Source organism: Parasteatoda tepidariorum, chromosome 10 (genome assembly GCF_043381705.1).
Source record: "Parasteatoda tepidariorum isolate YZ-2023 chromosome 10, CAS_Ptep_4.0, whole genome shotgun sequence".
In the NCBI taxonomy this organism is placed as follows: domain Eukaryota; kingdom Metazoa; phylum Arthropoda; class Arachnida; order Araneae; family Theridiidae; genus Parasteatoda; species Parasteatoda tepidariorum.
Window position 1 is genome coordinate 46937698 of NC_092213.1, and position 22455 is coordinate 46960152.

Here is a 22455-nt window from a genome sequence, read left to right on the forward strand (position 1 = left end):
TATCTTTTTAGGGGGGGGGACAGGAATAGTAAGGATAAGTTTAATTTTGTCACAGCGGAGAAAAGTTTAACTTTTATGTAAAAAGAAGGTGGCAACAGATCTGATACATAAATAGAACGCTTCGCTTTAAAATATTTGTCGGTGTTTATTATTTTTTATTAAAATACTTTTATAAAATATCTCCTCGCTTCTTTATCATATTTCATTTAAACTGAATTCCCTGTCTTTCATCCTTACCTTATATAAAGCTCATAGCGGCAATCTAGAAAATATGGCCCAATTAGTATAGTCAGGAGAGGACTATAGTTAGGGCGCCTTAATTTAAATTTCACTTTTTATGTTATTCGTCATGTCTCGTTATTCGTCATGTACTGTTTTCATGCATTAAAAACTTTTTACATGCAAATAAAAAGTATTTTTATTCCCAGATAAAATAACACTTATTAACTCTTTATATCGATAAATAATTCTAAATAATGCTAACTCTTTCGTTCACTGTATAGTACTGCATTTTATTATATTTCTAAAATAGAAATTTCTGAAATCGAAATTTCATATTAGTGATACTTGAAAAATAAACTTAAAATTTGAGTGGTAGTATTTTTATTTTAAAATTGATGGAATGCATTCTTGTATGAATTTCGGTACTATCTAAACACTTTTACTTCAGTAAGACGTAGTAATATGGAGTTATTTATAAATTTTTATATTTATTTTATGCTCGTTTTACTTATGAATTATTTACAGAATTGTTAATAAGTCAAATTTGTTTTACAAAGACGTTCATAAGGAAAAAGTTGAATTATTGAAATTGAATAATAGATGTGTTATCACATATAATTGTAATCCGTTTTACGTAGTTATCAGTAGTAGTATCCATTTTGCTAGTAATAATAAGAAATATCTAATAGAGATGAGTTCGGAATCGCTTTTGGAGGTTCTAGCCCAAAAAACTTTAATCCCCCCCCCAGCTGAGCTTGATATATATACAGGATTACTTAAAGCTAGGGCAAGTTCACCTAAGCCCAAGATGTATATATATATATATATATATATTACACAGGAGAAATGAACTTTTTCAAATTCTGGGATTAAAAAATTCCAAATCAAAATATGCGATTATTATTTTTCTTTTTAAAGGAGTTACAATTAATGAAAGATCAATAATTAAATAATAATTATAAAAATAATTTTATCCTCTACGAGGAAAAAGCTATTTCCTTTTTTAACAGATTAAGAAAACTCGTAGGGAGAAAAATATAACAAATGTAATACAGAGTTACTTTTTCTACTATGTAGGGGCAATAGAGATGGCGCTGCCTTCCGCTCACTAGGAATGGCATTTGCTCTACCTTTTCTACCCGTCATATTCTCACAGACAGCAGTCAATATCATAGCTCCCGACGCTCACAGCTATTTCATCGACAGCAATGTGGAAGGCTATAAGATTTACCGGCGGGCGCGCTGCGAGGATCACGTGTGTATTTCATTCAATTTCTCGTTAACTTTTAAGACATGAAAAAAGACATATTTCTCGGACGGCGCTTCCACGAGGAACCCAGGGATTTCCAAAACATTTACAATAACCCGGTGGGAAAAAATCCGAACGATGATTTTCTGAACGGTCACCCAAAACCAAACAGTGAAATCGCTGATGTACACTCACATCAGAATGGTTATGCTCAGGAATTTAGGAATGGTTACGTCAAAAATTCCGAAAAAAATCGGGAAATGAGCTCTAACTCTAGTCTGAAGGAAATTCGGGGAGTGAAAAGGAAAATCACCGAGGACAATAACAGGGTGAATAAAATTCCGAAAAAAGAAAGGAAACGATGCAACTCCCCTGAAGTTCCTGCTGGAAGCGTTATCAAGGAGGATCAAGGCAGTTTTTTGTCGGATGATCCCGATCCTGATCCTGTTTCGGGAGAAAGCGTCGGAGACGTTAAGGAGAAAAAACGTCACCCAACTTGTGCAAGATGTAGGAATCACGGTTTTATAACTGCTTTAAAGGACCATAAGCGTTTCTGCGACTGGGCGAATTGTGGGTGTCCTAAATGCTTGCTTGTTAAAGAGCGCCAAGATATAATGGCGAAACAGGTAGCTCTGAGGCGGCAGCAGGCTCAAGATGCGGCGCGGAAAGAACTGGAGAGAAAACAGCGATTATTGAATCATCAGACTGATTCAAATATGATAAGTGAACCAATTCAGAAACCGCCAACCCCTGTCATGACAGAAGCTCAACAAACTGCATCGTCTGCATTCACAATGACGCAAAGTGAGTCAAATTAGTATTTTAGAATTTGAAATATTATTATTTAATAGAAATTTCATAACTATCAAAGCATTAGTTAAAAAATGCTCCCCCTCCCCGCCTCATTATTTGAATCTGCATGAGTTTAAAAAAAAATGAATACCATAAAATCAGTTCTACGATTATTAGCTAAAAAAAAGTTTCAAAAAGGAAAAAAAACAATAAATTAACGGTGAATTTTTTCAACTTTAACAGTATTATTTAGCATAAATCAGAACAGTAAAATTGTTTGAAAAAAATAATAGTGGAGACAATTTTCTTAAAAACGTATATTATTCCATACACATTATATTTAATTTTCCATTATGCTTTTAACTTAAAATTTTAAATAAGTTAATCCTAAATAAATTTTCTAATGAGTTAATCATTTTATGAGTTAATCTTCTAATTTAATGAGTTACCCCTCTAATATAATGAGTTAATCCTTTCAGATTATTTAAAAACCAAATATTTCTATGCAGTAAACCACAAGATATATTTTACTTACATTCGCTTTGCAGCTTCCTTTTTTTTTATCAAACTAAAAATTTTTTTTAATTCAAAAAGTTACTTGAATATTTTAATATTTATTTATTTCATTTCATTCATTAATATTCACCATTTCCATTTTTTTAAAACGAAACAAACGAACAAAAAAATGCTTAGTTTACAAGCTTAACAAAAAAAAAAAAGAATTTTAAATTTTTTTTTCCACCATGAACTTCTACACCAGTATCCTCAACATCAATTTGATATATATTCTTTATATTGTCGACGTCAATAATATTGCTGTGTAAAAATGAATTACGCTAGCTTTTTACTTAAAGTAAATAAATAGTTACAGCTTTGTAGGGAAGGATTCCTTTAAAAACGAAGAAATTAATGTTTCTCGTTAAACCAAATTAATATTAGTTGATCAAGTGTATTTTTCAAAGTCTATTCCTACATAATGATAATTCAGTTTTAATCAATTAACTTTCGTTTCTTCTCATTTACGTCTGACTTGTCTTGAAAATGTGCTCCTTTGAATGAAGTTTTTGATCAGGTATAAAATCTTACAGCTCCAGTTTCTTGGCATTATTTATTAAATTAACTATCACTTGTTTGAAAGACTAATTTGTACTTTATTTAAACGCTGAAATACCATTTGTCAAGTACAAAATTACTTCAATCGATGATATAATTGAAATATTTATTGTTAATACAGATCTATATCGGGATACTTTTTTCTGTCAAACATGTATTTACACTAATTTATACAAATGTTTATAAATTAAAATTAATATTGAAAAAATAATCGCGTAAATCAGTCGATTATATTACAAATCATAATGCCACTTGAGCAGTAAGTATTTTAAAATAACATTGTAAATTTTTAAAAATAAATAAATGCGCAGAAGTANAAAAAAAAAAAAAAAAATGAAAATAAATGCACAAATATTCTCTTATTTTTATTCAACAATATCTTGTTATATTTAAAAAAAATTATGTGTGATCTCTTTCTTTAAAAACAATTAAATTAAAAGATGTGCCCGTTTAAATCCAGTTTGTTTAAATCAGTCGATTCTATCATAATGCCGCTCGTGCAGTAGATAAGTATTTAAAAATAAAATTTTAATTGTTTAAGAGTTAATAAGTATGCACAGGTAATTACAAAAAAAAGAAATGCACAAATATTCTATTATTTTTATTCAACGGTATCTTGTTTTAGTTTTATATTTAAAAAAAAAAAATGATGTGTGATATTTTTCTTTAGAACACTTAATTAAAATGATTGATTATCTTTTAACAAACTGCGTGAATTCCGTCCCCGCACACAATTAAGGTGCAAAATACTGACTTCGAAAACTTGGTTTCGTTTTGCTGTTCAACTATACTTAGGAGAGGGCGCTGGAATAGGTTGAAGCCCTCCTAAGCCTGCAAACTCTCATCAAACCATTCGCATCTTCGCTATCGGAGTGTTATGACTTCGCCAGGTAGTCCGCGACGGTGCGCGCCGGTCGCCAAGTAAACAAAACGGAGCAGCTGATTGTGACGCTCGCATAGGATGAGGAAGAAAACAAAATAAAAAATTAGTTTAAGGAAGGAGAGAGACTAAATAATAATGAGGAGGCGTGCCTCAGCCAAAAATGACAACTGAAAGCACGTGTTGACAAGGTATACTTGACATGAAGAAAGAAGTGTTGAAAAGATTCCGAGAAACGCCTAAATACAAAAAGAGCAAAAAACATACAGTTAGCGTTATTAAAACAAATATCTGTGATATAACTGAAGGACATATGGATCCTTCATATTCAAAGAATACTCCAGAATTAAGTTATAACGTCCACTCTAGAACTAAATTTCATTCTCCTAATTCCAATACCAGCATGCCACCGTCTGGTACTTATTATCCGAATTCCAATTCGAGTGAAGTCAAATTTAAAAGCAGTCCCGCTGCTGTTGGAAGCAGTTCGGCTGAAGTCAGACTTAGGAACGATTCAGGCGAAGTCGGCAGCAGGAATTGCCAAAAAATTCCTGACCCAAGAGAGGGTGGTTCAAGTGATAAGAAAAATTCTAAGAAGCGAACTCCAACTTGTGCAAAATGTAAGAATCACGGTTGTTGTTATACACTTCAGTATCATAAAAAGTACTGTCCGTTCAAAAAATGTCCTTGTCAGAAATGCAGGCTTGTTGATGAAAGACGAAGGATTATGGCACAACAAGTAGCTTTGAGACGACAGCAAGAGCAGGACCAAAAGCTCGGTAGAACAGATTCTTTTTCCCAAGAAGTTATGACGAATCCTGGATTATCGCCGTCGTCGGGGATAATAACACCCAAATCGTCTGCTTTTACACCTACTCAAGGTAAATACATTTTAATAAAAATCACCTAAGGCCAATTTTCTTCTCTTTTAAAAAAAAATCGAATTTCAGTACGTAAATTGTTGAAATATTAATAGTGAACCAACAATGATATTCATATTTTTTATTTCATACCGTAACAAAAAGTTAGAAAAGTTGGTTAAAAAAAATTACATAAAATGCGATCACTATTTAAAATGCATATACAGATAAGAAAATGGGTTAAGTAAAAATGATTGATCAATTACTGTATAAAATATACAACTGTTATATCGTGATCAGAAATTTAAAAAAAATAAAAATAGATTACAATTATTGTTTAAAATACATTTCTATGCGGAGAAGAAAAAAATTTTTTTCCATGTTAAGAAAAGCGAAATTTATTTTATTTTATTTATTTATTTACACTTACATTTCATTCTATTTATTTATTTATTATTTCATTAATTAATTTATTTATTTATTTATTTATTTTTATGTTACGATTAAAACTTATTTTTACTTGAAGTATTAACTAGAAAAAGTAAAAACTAAATTTATGTTCAAATTACTCAAACTAACATTAAAGTGAATTTAAATAAATTAAAAAAATTACTTATGATAAATGAGTAAGATATTTTTAAAAAATTGTTTTTGCTCAAAAATAAAACTTTAGTATTGAAATTCTTAACGGGACTGTTTAAACGAAGAAAGTGTATTGTTAAGTGATTTGTTATTAAAGTCTATTGTTATTAGATTAATTTAAGGACAAAATTGAAAGGTAAAGAAACTGCCTTTCATTTTTATTTTAATAATCAAGTTTATTTGAATTTTATTTTAATAGCTGAAAGAGAAAAATTAAGTTTTTATTAATAAACAGAATACATAATAATTTGCATTAATAAAAAAGATTACATAACTTAAATATGTTATAATAAATAATTAAATATAATTATAACATTGTAATTAAATTTTATACTTAATTATGTCTTATAATGTTAATAATAACTTTCTTTTCAAATTTATAATTATAAATGTATGATAAGAATATTTAAAACTATTAAAATATCTTTAAAAAAAAAAGAAAACTAAAATTATTGATCTTCGCTATTCAAATTTTTAAAAGTTAAATGAGCGTACAAGAAAATTAAATGAAGAAAAATAAAATAAATAAATCATTTAAATAAATTTAAAGAAATATAAAGTAAAAAGAGCACTAATAACTAACATTTTAAATCGTATAAATACGCATTAATAAACACTTCGCAATAGGTTAATAAATATATATCAATTAAGTAAAAGATAAATAAACACATTTATTTAAATTAATTTTTAAAATAATGCACAATAGAATTATAAATATAAAATAATAAATATAAATTAATAAATATAAATTACTTAATAACTGTGGATTAATAACTATATAATAAAAAAAGAAAAAAAATGAACAATTGAAAGCTATATCATGCCATTTAAATACATTATTTGAAGTACATGCATATAAATTATATGAATTTAAAAACATATCATTTATTTGTTTATTCTAGAAACATATTATTTATTTGTTTATTCTAAAAACATATTATTTATTTATTCTTACATAATAGCTTTTCAATGTTCTTTGATAATGGATTTAAACTCTTTTTGATAATAGATTTGAAATCTACTGTAATGCAATAATTCTCATTATTCTCATTATCTCTTGCTAAAAATAGCTGTAATATAATGCAAACGAAATAACTCTTTTATGCGCTGCTACTTTAAATCTTAAAACATCCATTATAAAATACAAATAAATGTTTAAAAAATAGTAATTGTAAATTTATGAAGAGTTAAAATATTTTTGCAGTTTTTTAACATCAGATTTTTTTAAAACTAACCTCATTTGATGTACCGTCTTATTTGATATTTAGCAGCAAATTAAAATTCTTTAATTCGAGTTTCACAATTTTAACTCTATTTTTTTGTAAAGTTTTTTTAGGTATTAAGTACCGTTTTATTTTTTATTAAAGTTCATAGTTCGAATGAAAGAAAAAATAAAATTATCACATTTAAAATAAAAATGCTCAGATGTTGCAAAAATAATTCAATAAAAACGTAATACTAGTGCTTAAAATTATACTCGAAGTGGAATAAAAAACGAGAAAATGTTTCTTAAATCAATGAAAATTTTTGCAAACTATGAAATTCTTGATTTAATTAAATTTAAACTCTTAATTAGATATTTTCATTAATATTACTCAAATTTTCCAATAATTAAAAATTTTAGTAGAACTCTTTATGTACAATAAATTACATAATTAGTGCTAAAAGATAATAATTAAAACAGAAAAATCGTTGCTTTTCAAATTGCTAAATTAATTAATTAATTAATTAATTGCTTTTTTAGTAAGGAAATAAATTTCAAATCCTTGTACCATTGAATTAAAAAATTTAAAAAAATCGATAAATTTAAATCCGTAAAGGTACAAAAAAAAAATTCATTATAAAATTTTTACTACCCATCTCAAATGCATGCGTCAAAAACGATAAAATCGCGAAAATTTTAATATGTGATTATTAATAATTTTCGTAGATTAATTATTAATAATCTCATATGTAATTATTAAAATTTTTAATATTAATTATTATATGTGTGTATTACTAATATGAAAAAATGTGTAAATGTACTGCAAGCGTAATTTAACGATTCTCACTTTAAAACTCTGTTTTTGGACGTAAAATTAGTTTTAGACTTAACTAGTGCCTACTAACAAAATCTTCTATTCACAAATATTAATAACGGATCATGAAAAAGAAATTAAACCCATTGCTCGATCGTTAAAAATGTACCTGGGTTCCGATATTTAAATTCGAAAAGAACTGCCCCTTTTTTGTGGTGTTACGTGAGAAATAAATAAAAAGCTCGAGTATAAGCATTTATAACGATATAAAAATTTCATAGTCATAAATAATTACTTATACATATATTTTGTCTGAGAAATGCATGCAAAGTTTAATTTTTAATATGATTTATTACAAACGATATCCCAAGCACAATTTCTGTGAACTGTTTAGATTTCATTCAGGGGTAGAATAAAGTTAAAAAAGAAAAAAAAAAACGTCTTCATAATCTGTGAGTTGGTTTATCAATCAATATTTAGCTGTTTTGAAAAATTTGCTTTTCATTGAAAATGAATAAGCTTATCTTGAAAATGAAATCTTATAATCATTTATAACGATATGAAAATTTCATAGTTATAAATAATTACTTATATTTATATTTTGTCTGAGAAATGTATACTAAGTTTAATTCTTAATATGATTTATTACAAACTAAATTCCAAACACAATTTCTGTGAACTGTTTAGATATCATTCAGGGGTAGAATAATGTTAAAAAAGAAAGAAAAAAACGTCTTCATGATCTGTAGGTTGGTTATCAATCAATATTTAGCTGCTTTGAAATATTTACTTTTTATTGAAAATAAATGTTTACAGCATTGAAAAAAAAAACGCATCTCCTTTAATATAATTCCTAAAGCGTAAGCGAGCGCTTGTTATATCATCGTTATTAATGTAAATTATTGTTCCGACTTAGAAATAGAAGTTTCAAAATTTGATACAGTGAACACAGTGTAGCAAACTATGTAGAACCAATGCTTATTTGGTTTCAAGGGGGTAACGGAGAGACGTAAAGAGAAATAGTTTTATCCGCGGCGGCGCACAAATAACTGCGCATCTCCGAAGATCCTCAACAAATACGCGGCCGTTATGAACCTTCATTTCTCCTCTCGGCTTCTAACACCGCGTGCGACCGTTTCTCAAATCTCGTGTCTCCTCTTCTATCTAACTCTCCTTCCATCTCCTCCACTCCCCACTGCCATTCAACCCGATCGTTTGGCAGCTTGTCATTTCATCTTATCAACAAATGAAACTGAGTATCATAGGAATCATTTTATTCATGACTGCTATCTGGATAAACTCTGCAGGGATCTGTGGTTTAACTCACTGCACTGCCATCTATCGGTAGTGGATAGCATGAAATCAACCGGAACCGGCTTTACATAACAATCTCGCGTGCCAGCACGTGCCTGGAAGCAGGAAATACAAAATCATGAAGCTGCACATAGCAAGACGATATTTGCAGAAGCGTCAAGAAAACGAAGAAAATCCCGATGATCCTGTTCAAATAAATGAAAACATAGCTCCCCGCGTCGCCCCCCCTCAAACTGACCAACATGAATCACGGCAACCTCCAAGTTGTGCAAGATGTAGGAACCACGGTATTACAATTGCAGTAAAGGGACATAAGAAAAAATGCTTACGCAAGGATTGTAAGTGTAGTAAATGTGATTTAATAACTGCTAGACAAAATATTATGGCTTGTCAAAATAAATTGAATAAAAGTCATCCACCATTTAGCCAGATGGACATGGCTAATAGTTCGGAGGTTATATTGACAGCTAATGTATCGCCTTTAACAGGTGCTCCGACAGTGATTTCACGGCCCTCATCTAATCAGCCTAATTCCGCTTTCAAGCCCATTTATCCCTCTCCGAATGGTGAGTAAAATTTGTCTTAAATTTTATTGTATTTAGCAGGAAATAAAAAAGCACAAATTATGTACAAACTACTGCTGTTATTTTTGTTGAAAAAGTAGCACTTGTTTTTTTTGTTTTTGTTTTTTTCCAATTAAAAAAGAAATAATAATTCTGATTAGATTAATATTTTCTTACTACTGTTTTNTTTTTTTTTTTTTTTTTTTTTTTTTTTTTTTTTTTTTTTTTTTTTTTTTTTTTTGGAAAAAGAATGACAGTTTGCTATTTTGTTTTCGATTCCAATTAAAAAATAAATAATAATTCTGATTAGATTAATAATTCTGACACAGATTAAGTAATTATGCATTTTATTGTGTACTGGAAAGTTATTATATTTTTTTACTACTGATATAAATTATTATTATTTTTTTGGAAAAAGAATGATAGTTTACTATTTGTTTTCGATTAATTATATATTTAATAAATTTCGATAATAATTCTAATTAATTAATAATATAAATAGAGAAGCGCAGATCCATGTTATCTTATTGAGTATCAGAATGTTACTGTTTCTTACTACTGTTATTTTTTGTCGGAAAACAGAATGATTGTTTTATTTTGTTTCCCATTTTATTATGTTTTGTTGTAACAAACAAAAATATTTTACAATTGATTCGTATTAAACAAGACATAAATATTCATGATATTTAGTATAAATATAAATTTATACTGAAAAAGAATTATGTTTTTATAATGTATCGCTAAATTACAATAGTCTCTTACAATTATTTTTGTTGAAAAAATAGTAATTTATTTTTCTTTTCGATTTTAATAAATTAGCTGCAATAAACAAAATATATTTGATAAAATTATTTTATTTATCGTAAAATTAATATGTTTCAGCTGTAGCTGTATTTGCTTATCATACATATATAAAAATATTACTATTGCGATTTTAACTTTATAATTTTTTGTTTAATTCATGTCTTGGTGTTGCTTTATTCTTACATTTTCAGTTTAGGAATTTTAAAAAGTTCAAGTTTTCATTTCAGCTAGATTTTTAGCAAGCATGTGAAAATGTCGAATAATGTTATTGGGATATTGTTTGCTTTCATATTTTTAAAATAACGTCTCATATTGGATACAATTTAAATGTAAATAATCACATTTTAACTAGTTTAGCATGAAATATACCACCAGTCTGTTTTAAATAAGTCTTCTTCTCAATTTTAGAAGCTCAATGGCATAATAAATGGAAAGAATTACGACAATATCTCTTATTACGTTATAAATTATTTTAAAAAAATTTCTCAGTTTAACTTATCTATTTCAAATTTTAAAAAAATATATATATATAAATACGATTTTGATTTTTTGAAGTTATCTTTTGTTTTTGTTATTTATATTAAAAATTAACATTGAATTATCATTTGTAAATTCATATAACCTTTCTTCTATCAATCACATTAATGAATTAATTGTTGAGACTATTTTCCTAATTGATTAGTCATAAATTCATATAAAAAGTTAATTTTTAAATTAATTTTATTATTCATTTTATTTTGCTTTTTCTTAACCGTTTAACTTTTCGAGAAAGTTACTTAAGTATTAAAGGTAATTTTGCTTTATTATCAGAACTTACAAATAAATTGTGTATATGAACACTGTAATTAATAGTGTGTATTCAATGATTACAAACGTTCCTTGTCAGCTATAATCTTATTAACGCATTAAAAAATGATGATGGTTAGTTTTGTTAGCTAAAGATGAAATTCCGCAGCAGAAATCGTAAATTATTATTATTTTATTATTGAATATTAAATTTATGTGCATGCTTCAACAAAAATACCTATGCGAATCTCATTGGTTACAATTTGCGCCAATAAGAAAGAAAAGCTCTAGTAAAGCTCTACTGTAGATAATGTTTTAACCAATGTAAAGAAGCCTAAAGGGGCCTAAAAAGAGGAAGGGGGAGGTTTTCGGGGTAGGTATTTTATTCGCTAAAAGTGTTTGGTGCTTCAGCTAAGCAAATACTTTCAGAATATTCCGTGAAACTGAATATTAATTATCTGTTGTTTGAATGCTGTTAATTACTATCAATACATTTAATTTAATATATTTTTTGAATAAATTTTATTCACTGGTTTAACATTTCTTAAAATTCGCATTTGATGAAACATAAAATGCATTAAATGTTCAATGTGTGCTCATCATATATGCTTACATCATATTTTAACATATATGCTTTAAAATACTTATATAATTATTTTAGAATTTTGTATAAACTGGCTTCAAATTTAATTTAGTTCTGTATCAACATATTAAATATATGAAACATATATAATGCTTAATGCCCTAAAGAAATATAATATTCTGTATTGCATTGCTTTTTGTAAAACACAAAACATTAAACAATGTATCGCTTTTTTGAACTTGGTTTTAAACATAAATAGGTAAGATGTTTAAATAACTTTAAACATTTAGTAAAGCTGAAGTAATTTGAGGAAAAGTAAAAATAAATTAATTAATTAAATCTTATTTATAAACAAATACTCTCTTAATTAAAATAAAACAAAATTATTTGATACAAATCTTACAAGGTTATGCTCTTTTAATTCTTTATTATTTTTATTTTCATTATTTTTTTCAAATTCTTGCTACGTAATCTAATTTTGTTATCAATCTAAGTCTCGATAAAATTAAAATTTTTTTCGATCAAATTAAAATGTTTCAAAAATGTTCTAAAAACTTCTATGAAAACAAGATTGCACAAAAATTTTTTTAGATATATCTTCAGTTTTAATAATTAAGTCTCAAAATTAAAAAAAAAAAAAAAAATAGTAGATCACTTTAAGACTCAAAAAAAATCTTTTTTTTTTTAAAATGTGTTAATCATGTTACTTTGTTGCAAAAAATGCTGCATGTTAGTATTACTAGTTTGTTAAATGTTTATGATTGAAATGTTTTCATATTAAAAAAAGAAGAAGTTTAAGCGATATTGATAAATATTTAAAAAAACAAATGTTCGGAGTCAGAAATGCATTGCTCAAAAGTAAAAAGGAGATAATTAATAAGACGAAAAAGAACGAACAAGAAACAAGACGAAAAAGAAAAAAATAATTATTAATTGATAAGACGAATTTCTCCTAAAGCATTAAAAATAAAGCAACTGTAGTAACTATCGGTCAAATATGGAGAATATATTGGTTACAATTCTTCTTATAGCAGGTTTAAAGCAATGAACATTTTTTTTTAATTGATGAATGCCCCCTCCTATTTTGTAATTTAAAAGAAAATGGTTGAAAACTTTTGTGTTAAACGGAAATTATAAATATTCAAACGTTTTGGGATCAAATTACTCATGCATGAATACTTGCAGAGAAATTTTCAGATACCGAAATAGTATACATAAATTAATTTAAAGTAGTGAAAATCAATGTTACTCCCATTTTTAAGCAGATCTCTTTTTCGTTTTTTTTCTTCTTACTTTAGTAAATAATAAAATAATTAAACTATTATTTATATGGTGATTGCAATTGCTATTAATCTTTATTGTATTTATTTTAAAAAGGAATCGTAAAATTTCAGAAATTAGATTTTATTTTATTTTGCATTATCCTTCCAAAAAAATGCTTATTATATACTTATTTTTATTTATTTATTTGTTTACCAAAATTAAAGTTTAGAGTATATATTTCTAATGATGGTGGATGTTTTAGAGCTTTTGTTGTTTTAGAAAAAGGATAGATGTTAATACAAATTTGGTAACAAATTAAACTAAATTGAAACTATATTTTTTATTAAAAAATGTACTTTTTATTTATTCTGTTGCAACATTCTTAACCCGATTTTTTTCTTTCTTAAAGGTAGGTTTTTTCATACGAAAAATTAAGCGGAAGTTAATACTAAATTGAGAGAGCTGAAATTTATATAAATTGCTTGCTTTTAATCACATTGAATGGCTTATGAAATCTTAATTTCTTTATCATTTGAACTTGCGCAATTGGATTTTTCAAAACATATTCCGCAACTCTTTTATTTCGCGATTACACGCATAACATAACAGAACTGTACTAGTTAGCTGACAAATTTATTATAATTCGTTTAAAAAATAAAATAAACCGCTAATTGGAATTGTATTGCTACTGTCTCCCTCTATCCCTTATTTATTTTATTTTTGTGTAATTCTATTGTAAAAGTTAGATACTCTTTCCGAAAAAGTATTACGATTTAACTGCTCGAAATTCTATCTTTTGTCTTTCTTTTTAATTGAAGAGGTTGACAAATATTTATTTATTTATTGCTTAAAAACAATTCATAAAAGTTTTGAGACAGTTTTCCAAATGAGAAGTCCCGCTCAAAAGTTTTGAGTAAAGAGTGTCTGGCCTGTCGGAAATTTCCAGACGTAGATCAATACGGCGTAGCTAGTAACTTTGTCTGCTGACCTAGTAGGTGCAATCTCTTTTCCAGACTAACGTCTCGTTTTTGGAATAACGTCTCGTAGACGAGATATTTCCCTACCAACTCCGAAGTTTTTCCCTCTTATAGGGAAAATGGAGGGAAAAGTATTTCGCTCGCTTTGGCTGTCGGATATTTGATGATCTTAAGAGTGATTTAATCTGGACTTGAAATTTGTTTTTTGATACAACTTGATGGATGACTGCATTTTCATTTTTTCTTTATATATATATTTTTTTAAATACAGATAATCGTCTTGAATTTTCGAAACTGTTTTTAAAATTGTATCTTAGTTTGTTTTTATAAAATATATCGAGCTTCTTATTTTAACACTTTCTTTTTGAGTTACAAGTTTTTTTTTTAATTTCTTATGAAAATAAAATAAAAACTATTATTTGTATTATCTTTTATCCACCGCAACTATGTTTATGATTCGATTTATTGCTTTTTAAATTGTTTAATGTTTGTTTTTTTACGAGTTGTTGAATTTCAGGAGTGCTTTCAATTACTTTTTGACACGTAAAATAGGGCTTTTACAGAAAGATGTAACATAGTTTCACTATTAATTTCTAGACAGGATTATTGTTTTTTTTGTGCACTATTCATTTTCATCAAATACTACTACTATAATATTTGTGCTAATAACTCTATTTTCCTCATATGCTCAGCATTGGAAAATGAGGCCATAGTTGCTATAGAAATATTTACTCGAGGCAGAAAATTCTTTCATTCGCATTGTAATTTTAATATGTCTCACAAATCATTATTTTTTTTAATTAACATTTCATAATTATTGATTAAAAATGAGAGAAAAAACATCCATCTTGCATTATTTACCGGAAAGTTTGGGATTCTTAAAAGTGATTTAATCTTCATATTCTTTTGTATTTCTCGATCCCTTTTATAAGAAATGCAAGTTACACATAAATTTATTCGGAAAATACACTAATTTTCAAATTCAATTTTCAAATTGCCTCTATATCTGTTTTTATCGAGTATCAATTCTTTTTTAAAAAAATTTCTTACATTAGTATCATATTTATGGATATCAATCGAAAAATTAATTTAATTTGAAGTTATGTGTTTTATTTGATTTATCGTGATACAGATAATTGAATTTTCATTTTTTTTTTCGTAATGCTTTGATTTTTCAAAAAATATTTTTATTATAATTGCAAATTCTTTTGTAATTTTTTTTAAAATGAAAATGATGTTAAATAAAATAAGGGCTAGTGAGGATTTCTTTTTTTAAGTTTTCTACAAAGCAACAATGCTTATGATTCGATTTGGAAAATATTATTGGTTGTTTTTTTCCAATGTATCGATTTATAGAAACAATTTCAAATATTTTATTTAATTTAATCGCACGCGTTTGCGCTTGGTGTTTCTTCGGCAATAGTATATATATATATTTTTTTTAAACGTTTCTCAGTGAGTAATTTTTTGCGGTTAATGCTAAACACTCTATTTCTTTTTTATTTACAAAAGTTTTATTTTTTTACTTTTTAATAAAATGTTTTCGAATGTACATAACAGAATTATCCGCACTCGAATTAGCATTTTTTTTAGAGGGGAAAAAATTGAGATATTTGTAATACTATTTTTAATTCCGATAAAATGAGCAAAATAAACTTTCTAAATTTGTTTCAACAACATAAATTCGAATTCTATTTTAAATAAAATAGTTTGGTTAGTTTCTTTTGCTGTGTTTAAATTTATATTACATCAAAATTCTATGCGTCTATCGGAGTTTTCTGTGCAAGGTTGTACTGTAAATAATTCCCGATCAAATTACAGTAAAAAGTACCCACACTAGAGATGCCAGTACTTTTGTTGTCGCAAAAGCTCTTTGTTTTAAATTGAATATAAAAATATTTTATTATTGCATACATACAAATAAATATTTCTGCGACTTAAAATTTTTTTTTAAATATGACATTTTGTACAGTGTCTTATCAAAGCTTGTTGTACGTAGTTTATTTTTAGTCTCTGTTCGAATTAAACCTTTGGACTACAGATTTTAAAAAATATTTAAAAAAAAAAAGGCTTGCAAATGAGGCTTTACTTTTTGTTGTTGTTGCTATACGGAAACAGCTTTCACAGTACCAAACACTAAAATATGAAAATCATGCTATTGTGTAAAAATGTGATACCACGGATTAAATTGATTGATAAGAAATGTGATGTAACAAATTCATTAAAACTTTTAGTACAAGTACTATACTAATACGACATGGATTATCATTGTTTGTCTCTAAACTTGTTTCCCACCTATGAAACATATCGTTGTGAAAGCTCTTCAATTTCAATGAAATATGAAATCATTTTCTTATTTCGAAAAAAATATAGGAATTTTTTTTTTTTTTGTATGAAATTAAGAAAGATAATACATAAAAATAAAAATTGAGCGATGTTTTATAAAAACTTGTTGCAATATAAGGAAGGACTTGTTGCAATGTAAGGAAGCTAGGAGAAATTCAGGAGAAAATGTATTTCAAAATGATTTGTTTTTTTATTTGATAATGTATAAGATAATTAGAAATATCATAGGATATAATATTAAATACTATGTAATATGAAATAAGATTTTTTTGCGGACTGTTATACTATAATTTCGAATGGGTTTGGTTAAAGCAGAAATTAATGTCCTGCAAATTATAATTTAATTGGAAATAAACGGTTATAATGTTTCGAAACGCTGTTTTAATAGTTTTGTCACGTTACAAAGTTTGTTTTATCCATGTGGTTAATGCGGATCATGTTTATCAATGTTTTGTTATTGTGGGAAATTGTATTTCAAAATTAAAATTCTTGTTAACAATTACTTTATTTGGTGTATTTAATATTTTTTTAAAAGCCTTGTACACGGAGAAAAAAAATTATGCAAAAATTACCGAACTGTATGTTAGTAGCACTTCTGGTAAAAAAAATATATAATAAATAAATAAACATAATATTGTTTTATTTAACTAAAATTTACGGTATTTAAACAAGTGGTTTGATAATTGTACTGTTCATATTGCAACGGTTTGCCGGAAATTAGGATTTTCAAAATCATAGTTCTTTTTCACCCACATTTAGTAAAAAATAAAAAATTTAAAAATAAATTTGACCGAATGAATTGTTTTTATGGTATACTCTAAGGTATAAAGATGAAATTATCACATTTTGCCTCATTTACTACATTTTTTCTCTTATTATAAAACCATATTTTATTGATTATTTTACCGAAGCGTTTTGGTAAAAATTACCGAGTTTTTTTGGTGCTCCCATAAAACTAAGTTAGAAACATTAACCGTAATCTGGTAGTTTCGACCATACTTTTTTCTCAATGCACTATGTCGGACACCTTATAAAAATGTTAACTTACTTTCATGTATTATTTATCTTATTTTCAACGCAAATTGTACGCAATTTTTTAAAATAATAGGAGCCTCCGTCCGTCAATCCACTTAATTGCTTTTGATTCATCGTCCATATTTTTTTACAAATCACTGAACATTTTTTCCCCTTCATAATATACAATTATTGTAGCTTTATGTAAGAACATTGTGTTAATACGTTAATCGTAACGGAATAGACAATTAACGAGATTTTAAAAATAATCATTAGTATTTGAACAAAAGAAATTTATCTAAGGAATACAGATTGTGAAACTCGATAAGAAGAAATAAATAAGATGTAATTTTACTCGTTGATGAGATTCATAACAATTCAAATAGGGAACTATTTTTTCATCGCTCTTTATTAAGTAATTTTTATTTCTGAAATCTCACTATAAATGTTAAGATTTATATCTCACAACATGTAATTTCTCTCTCTCTTGTTATTTTAAATGGCCTCTACTCGAGTGCGATCTTATAAAGTGAAGAAATAGAGATCTAAGAGAAAAATAATTTTTTTTATAATAATGGATAAATTATTAATCTTTAAAGCAAAAAATTGAAAAAAGATCACGAAAAAGCATTGAAATTCGCAATAAGTTCACTAACAAAAATGGCTCATTCAGCACGTCAAATTTTAAGTCAGTGGTTGCACTTTAGCAACCTAAAAATGGACCAAACATGTTATTTTCTTCCCCACGAGTTTAAGAATTAATAATTCTCTAACTAATTGTGGAATCTTAATTATATATATATATATATGCTCCCTTTACTTTCCCCTCCCCTCTGCATATCTTCGAATTTTCTAGTCTCTAAATATTATAGATTTACTGCAGAAAAGCAAAATGTCACATAGAGCAAGAAAAAGTGGAAAAAAATTTCAAGTATAAATACTTAAAATTGCAGTAATCTTTGAAACAATTGGAATTTTGGAAGAAAAAAAACTGTTTTAAGTTCATACACAAATATAGCCCTTACAGCACATCAAATTTTAAATTAGTAGTTGCATTCCTTTGGCCTGTAGAGCAGCCAGTGTGGTATTTTTTCTTAGAAGTTCATTAGCTCTTAATTCTCGAACTAACAATCGAATGTTACATTTCTTTCTTCCATTGTATTCACTGCCCATTTTCCTACATTTTTTAATAATTTAATGTTTCTAAGTCTTTTAGTTTTTGTGCAGTAAAACAAAATGTAACGTTAAGTTGAACACCCAAAACAGCGATGCGGTGACCCTTACGATTTTTTATTATAGAGATTTTTAATATTTTTTTCTTTCTTTACCTCTTTGCTTTCATTTTTTTTTCGAACAGTTTCACGTTCATAAATTTTTTTCCTGCGCAATATCTTTTTTAAAACTCATGCTCATAAAACTGGTTTAAATAGCTCTTTATTGCTGCATATTTATTTTTATAAGAATCATTATTGCATCGTAGAGAAATAAATACATTATCTTTATTGCAAAAATCACATAGCTGACTAAACAATGAAACTGAAATAGAAAATAAAGAATAATTACATAATTCACCGCTCTAAACAAATAGCGCTACTCTCCTATTGACGTAACATTAAATCCCTCTTAAAGGGATTTTACATAATGCGCCAATCGAAAACTATGTTGTTCTCCGAACTTTCTCCATATCAATTAAAAGAATTTGATTAAAAATAATAATAATAGCACCACTACAATTTATTTACTGTTCTAATCTACATGTATAAATGTAAATGTAAGAATTTATTGAATCCCGCAACAGCGCCAGCTATAACAGAGTAAATGTTATTGGAACTTCAAAACGAGACATGATGGGAGAATAATCCAGGCAAAATTCAGACGGTGTCTGAGTTTGGAGGTTATAGCGAGCGTAAACAACCTTTTCCCAAAGTTCGCCGTTCCGTCGCAGAAAGTTCCTGTGTCTGTCTTTATTTTCTCTATAGCTGTGACGTCAGATACTTCAAGCGATAATTCGCGTTCCAAAAAAGATTTAATTTTTTCCCCTTCCATTTATTTCTTTTATTTAGTCAACACTTTATTTCTATGTTTTGTTACACATTATTTTGGTAGAGAGCTTAGCCTTTATAAGAGGATTTGTTTAGCTTATATTAAATTCTCATGCTTTATATTAATCAATACTTTTGTAACCAATCATCTTCTCTTTTTTTATCTAAACAATTTACGATTACCCAGCTTTTTTTAATCTCCATTCTTGGTTTGATTATTATTATTCTTTTTATTTAAATTTTTCATTTTTATCCAGAAATTCCTACTTCGGTCTTAATTTTTTTTTTTTTTAATTTTTTTTTTGCTACTTTTATCGATAAATTGCGCAACTTTTAGAATTAATTGCATAATTTACTTAATTTATTTTAAAGTTACCCATTATTGTATAAGTTTAAAAATTTTCCTACTATTACTTATTTATTTATTGTTAATTAATCATAAGGAATTAAACTTGTTAATTATAGAAAGGGTATGATCCTGTCCTTTAATTAATTGCCTTATTTGCTTTATCACTTTAAAGTTACATATTCATTGTATAAATTTAAAAATTGTCTCACTATTAATTATTCGTAAATTGTTATAAATTGATTACCCTGAATACCGAATTATAATGAATTAAATTACCTATTTATATTACGGGTATGATAACGGTGAAGATCTTTGTTCGGTTAAGTTGACCTAAATTTGTTTATCGTTTCAATTTTCAAAATCTTTGAACTATAAATTCATACTGTGTGCTTACGAATGATGTCTTTGTAAAATGAATATGTTTGAGAATAGTTTTCAATAATTTAAACCTTTATGTCAGGATTGCGTTCATTTAGTCGGTGCGTTTATTTTCGAACATAGTCTGTCTTTGTACCAGAGCTGGCTAAATAATCTCAAAAGTTGAAGCGGTTGGAGGGCATGAAAAATACACATTTAATGTTTTATAGTATATGTTTTCAACATAACAATATCATTTATGCGGTAAGTTTTTCAATTATTTCTATGCCCTCTCCTCTCCAAATAATTAGACAAAAGGAACATTTATTTTTAAATCGAGATGATCATTAAAAAAACATTTGATCTCCAAATATTGCCTGACTTTTTACCAGAGCTGAAATAAATCCAAATAATAAATCATAAATGCTAAAGAAATATTTTTTCTGCATAGACGTTCGAAGACAATGTTTTTTTGAAAAAATAGTGAGATTTCTTAGAATACGTTAATTTGTTATGATATTTAATACGATTAGTGACACAAAAATTTAAAAGTCTACAAACGAAGACAAAAATTCAATTTAAATAATATTTTAAATTAAAAAAGACTATAAAATACATTTTGTAGTTCAAAAATTTAAATTCTTACTGTTTACAATGATTTTTCATAAATTTTTAGTAGAAAGTAAATAATAAATCGGATGTTTGGAAACTTGCACTAATTTTTCAAATTCTTGTTTCATTGCTTGAGGTATATTTTATTATTATATTATAAATTTCCAAATTGTTCTTAGCGGTATTTATTTTTAATCATAATCACCATAAAACTTAGACTTTACTAAATATGATAAAAAATGTTATTGATGGTTTAAAATTTACAAGTGATGATATGATAAGTTTTATATAATATGAAATGATTTGAAATTAATTTTGAAAAGTTTAATAATTTTTTCACACATATATAAGAGTTATTATCAGAGTAAGCTAAAGGAAAACTGATATACCATTTGTATACTGATATACCTGAATACCATTTGTTCTAATGATCTGATTTTTACATTTTAATACCAATCTTAATAGTTCTAAGAATTATCGTCACGTATACTAATTAATTAAACTAACTAGTAATTAAATTACAGAATCACTCAAAAAAGCTCTGAATAAACATTTTTTTCTCTCTCGGCAGACTTATTTTTATGTGGGGAGGGGGAGCTGTAATCTTGTAACACTTTCCCAATATTTTAATCAAGAGAGGGATCGAAGGTTTTGGTCTCACTTTAATGTCATTGAATATTCCACCATATTTCGGAAACTTTTTAAGCGAATCGAAAAAATTAAATTGCACGCAATTATAAAATCTATTTATACAGAAATTTTGAATTGTGAGGTAGACAAATATTCCATCATTTACATAATTTTTAATGATAAAATACAAAATTTGACTGAAATTGATAAATTAGTTCTTCAGAAGTAAATTAAAAGACAAAAAACCTTTTTTGAAATTTTAGCTTTAAATTTAAGCTTGATTGATTCGCTCACATTTGTAATTTGACTTTTGTAATTGTAATTTGACTTTTAAAATTATAGGAAAATTTGTGTACTTTAAAATTCAAGAATATTCTGTAATGTAAGTTTAATTTTAGCTACTAAATTGTTTTATTTTTGAAATTCAGTAATTTAAAATTTCCGAATATTATGATTTTCTTGTCATATTAAAAATTTTTTTTTCAATTATTTCTTAGTATGTAAATGAATAGTGAACTAATGAAATTGTGTACCTACAAATTTACCTTATAATTATACATACGCAATTGATGCTATAATATGTAAACGTATAGTTAATTTATGAATTTGTGTATATCTATAAATTACTCCTAGAATTATCTTTACGTAGTTGATAATATGCCATAATAAGGAAAATAAAGTATAATTATAAATTAGAATAATTAATGTATAAATATATTAATTTTTCATAAAAATTATAAAATTAATATATAAATATATTAATTTTTCATAAAAATTATAAAATTAATATATAAATATATTAATTTTTCATGACATATTATATCATTTCTCAAAGAATTTACTTGTTTTATTAAGAAATAAACCAAATATATTTCAAAATATTCAATATCGAAATAAATTTGCTTAAAATATATTTGTAATTTTATATACATATACGCAAAATAAAATAAATTGAACTGTCTACTTATTGTAATTATAAGCTTACGTAACTTATGCACTGTAATATTTATAAGTGTCTATGATGTTTATTGCTATGAAA

The 22455-nt window shown here is 26.5% G+C and overlaps 1 protein-coding gene and 1 long non-coding RNA gene across 3 annotated transcripts in view; one reads left to right on the top strand and one right to left on the bottom strand.

Moving 5' to 3' along the window:
• The window catches only part of LOC139426938 (uncharacterized), a 121503-nt gene extending 117263 nt beyond the window's left edge, over window positions 1-4240 (bottom strand). For both annotated transcript variants that reach the window (XR_011638063.1, XR_011638062.1), the window contains exon 1: window positions 4131-4240. This is a non-coding gene — a long non-coding RNA (uncharacterized lncRNA). The remainder of the gene's footprint in view (window positions 1-4130) is intronic.
• Window positions 1-22455, top strand: part of LOC107443843 (doublesex- and mab-3-related transcription factor 1A) — a 172613-nt gene that overhangs the window by 19608 nt on the left and 130550 nt on the right. The window lies entirely within an intron of this gene.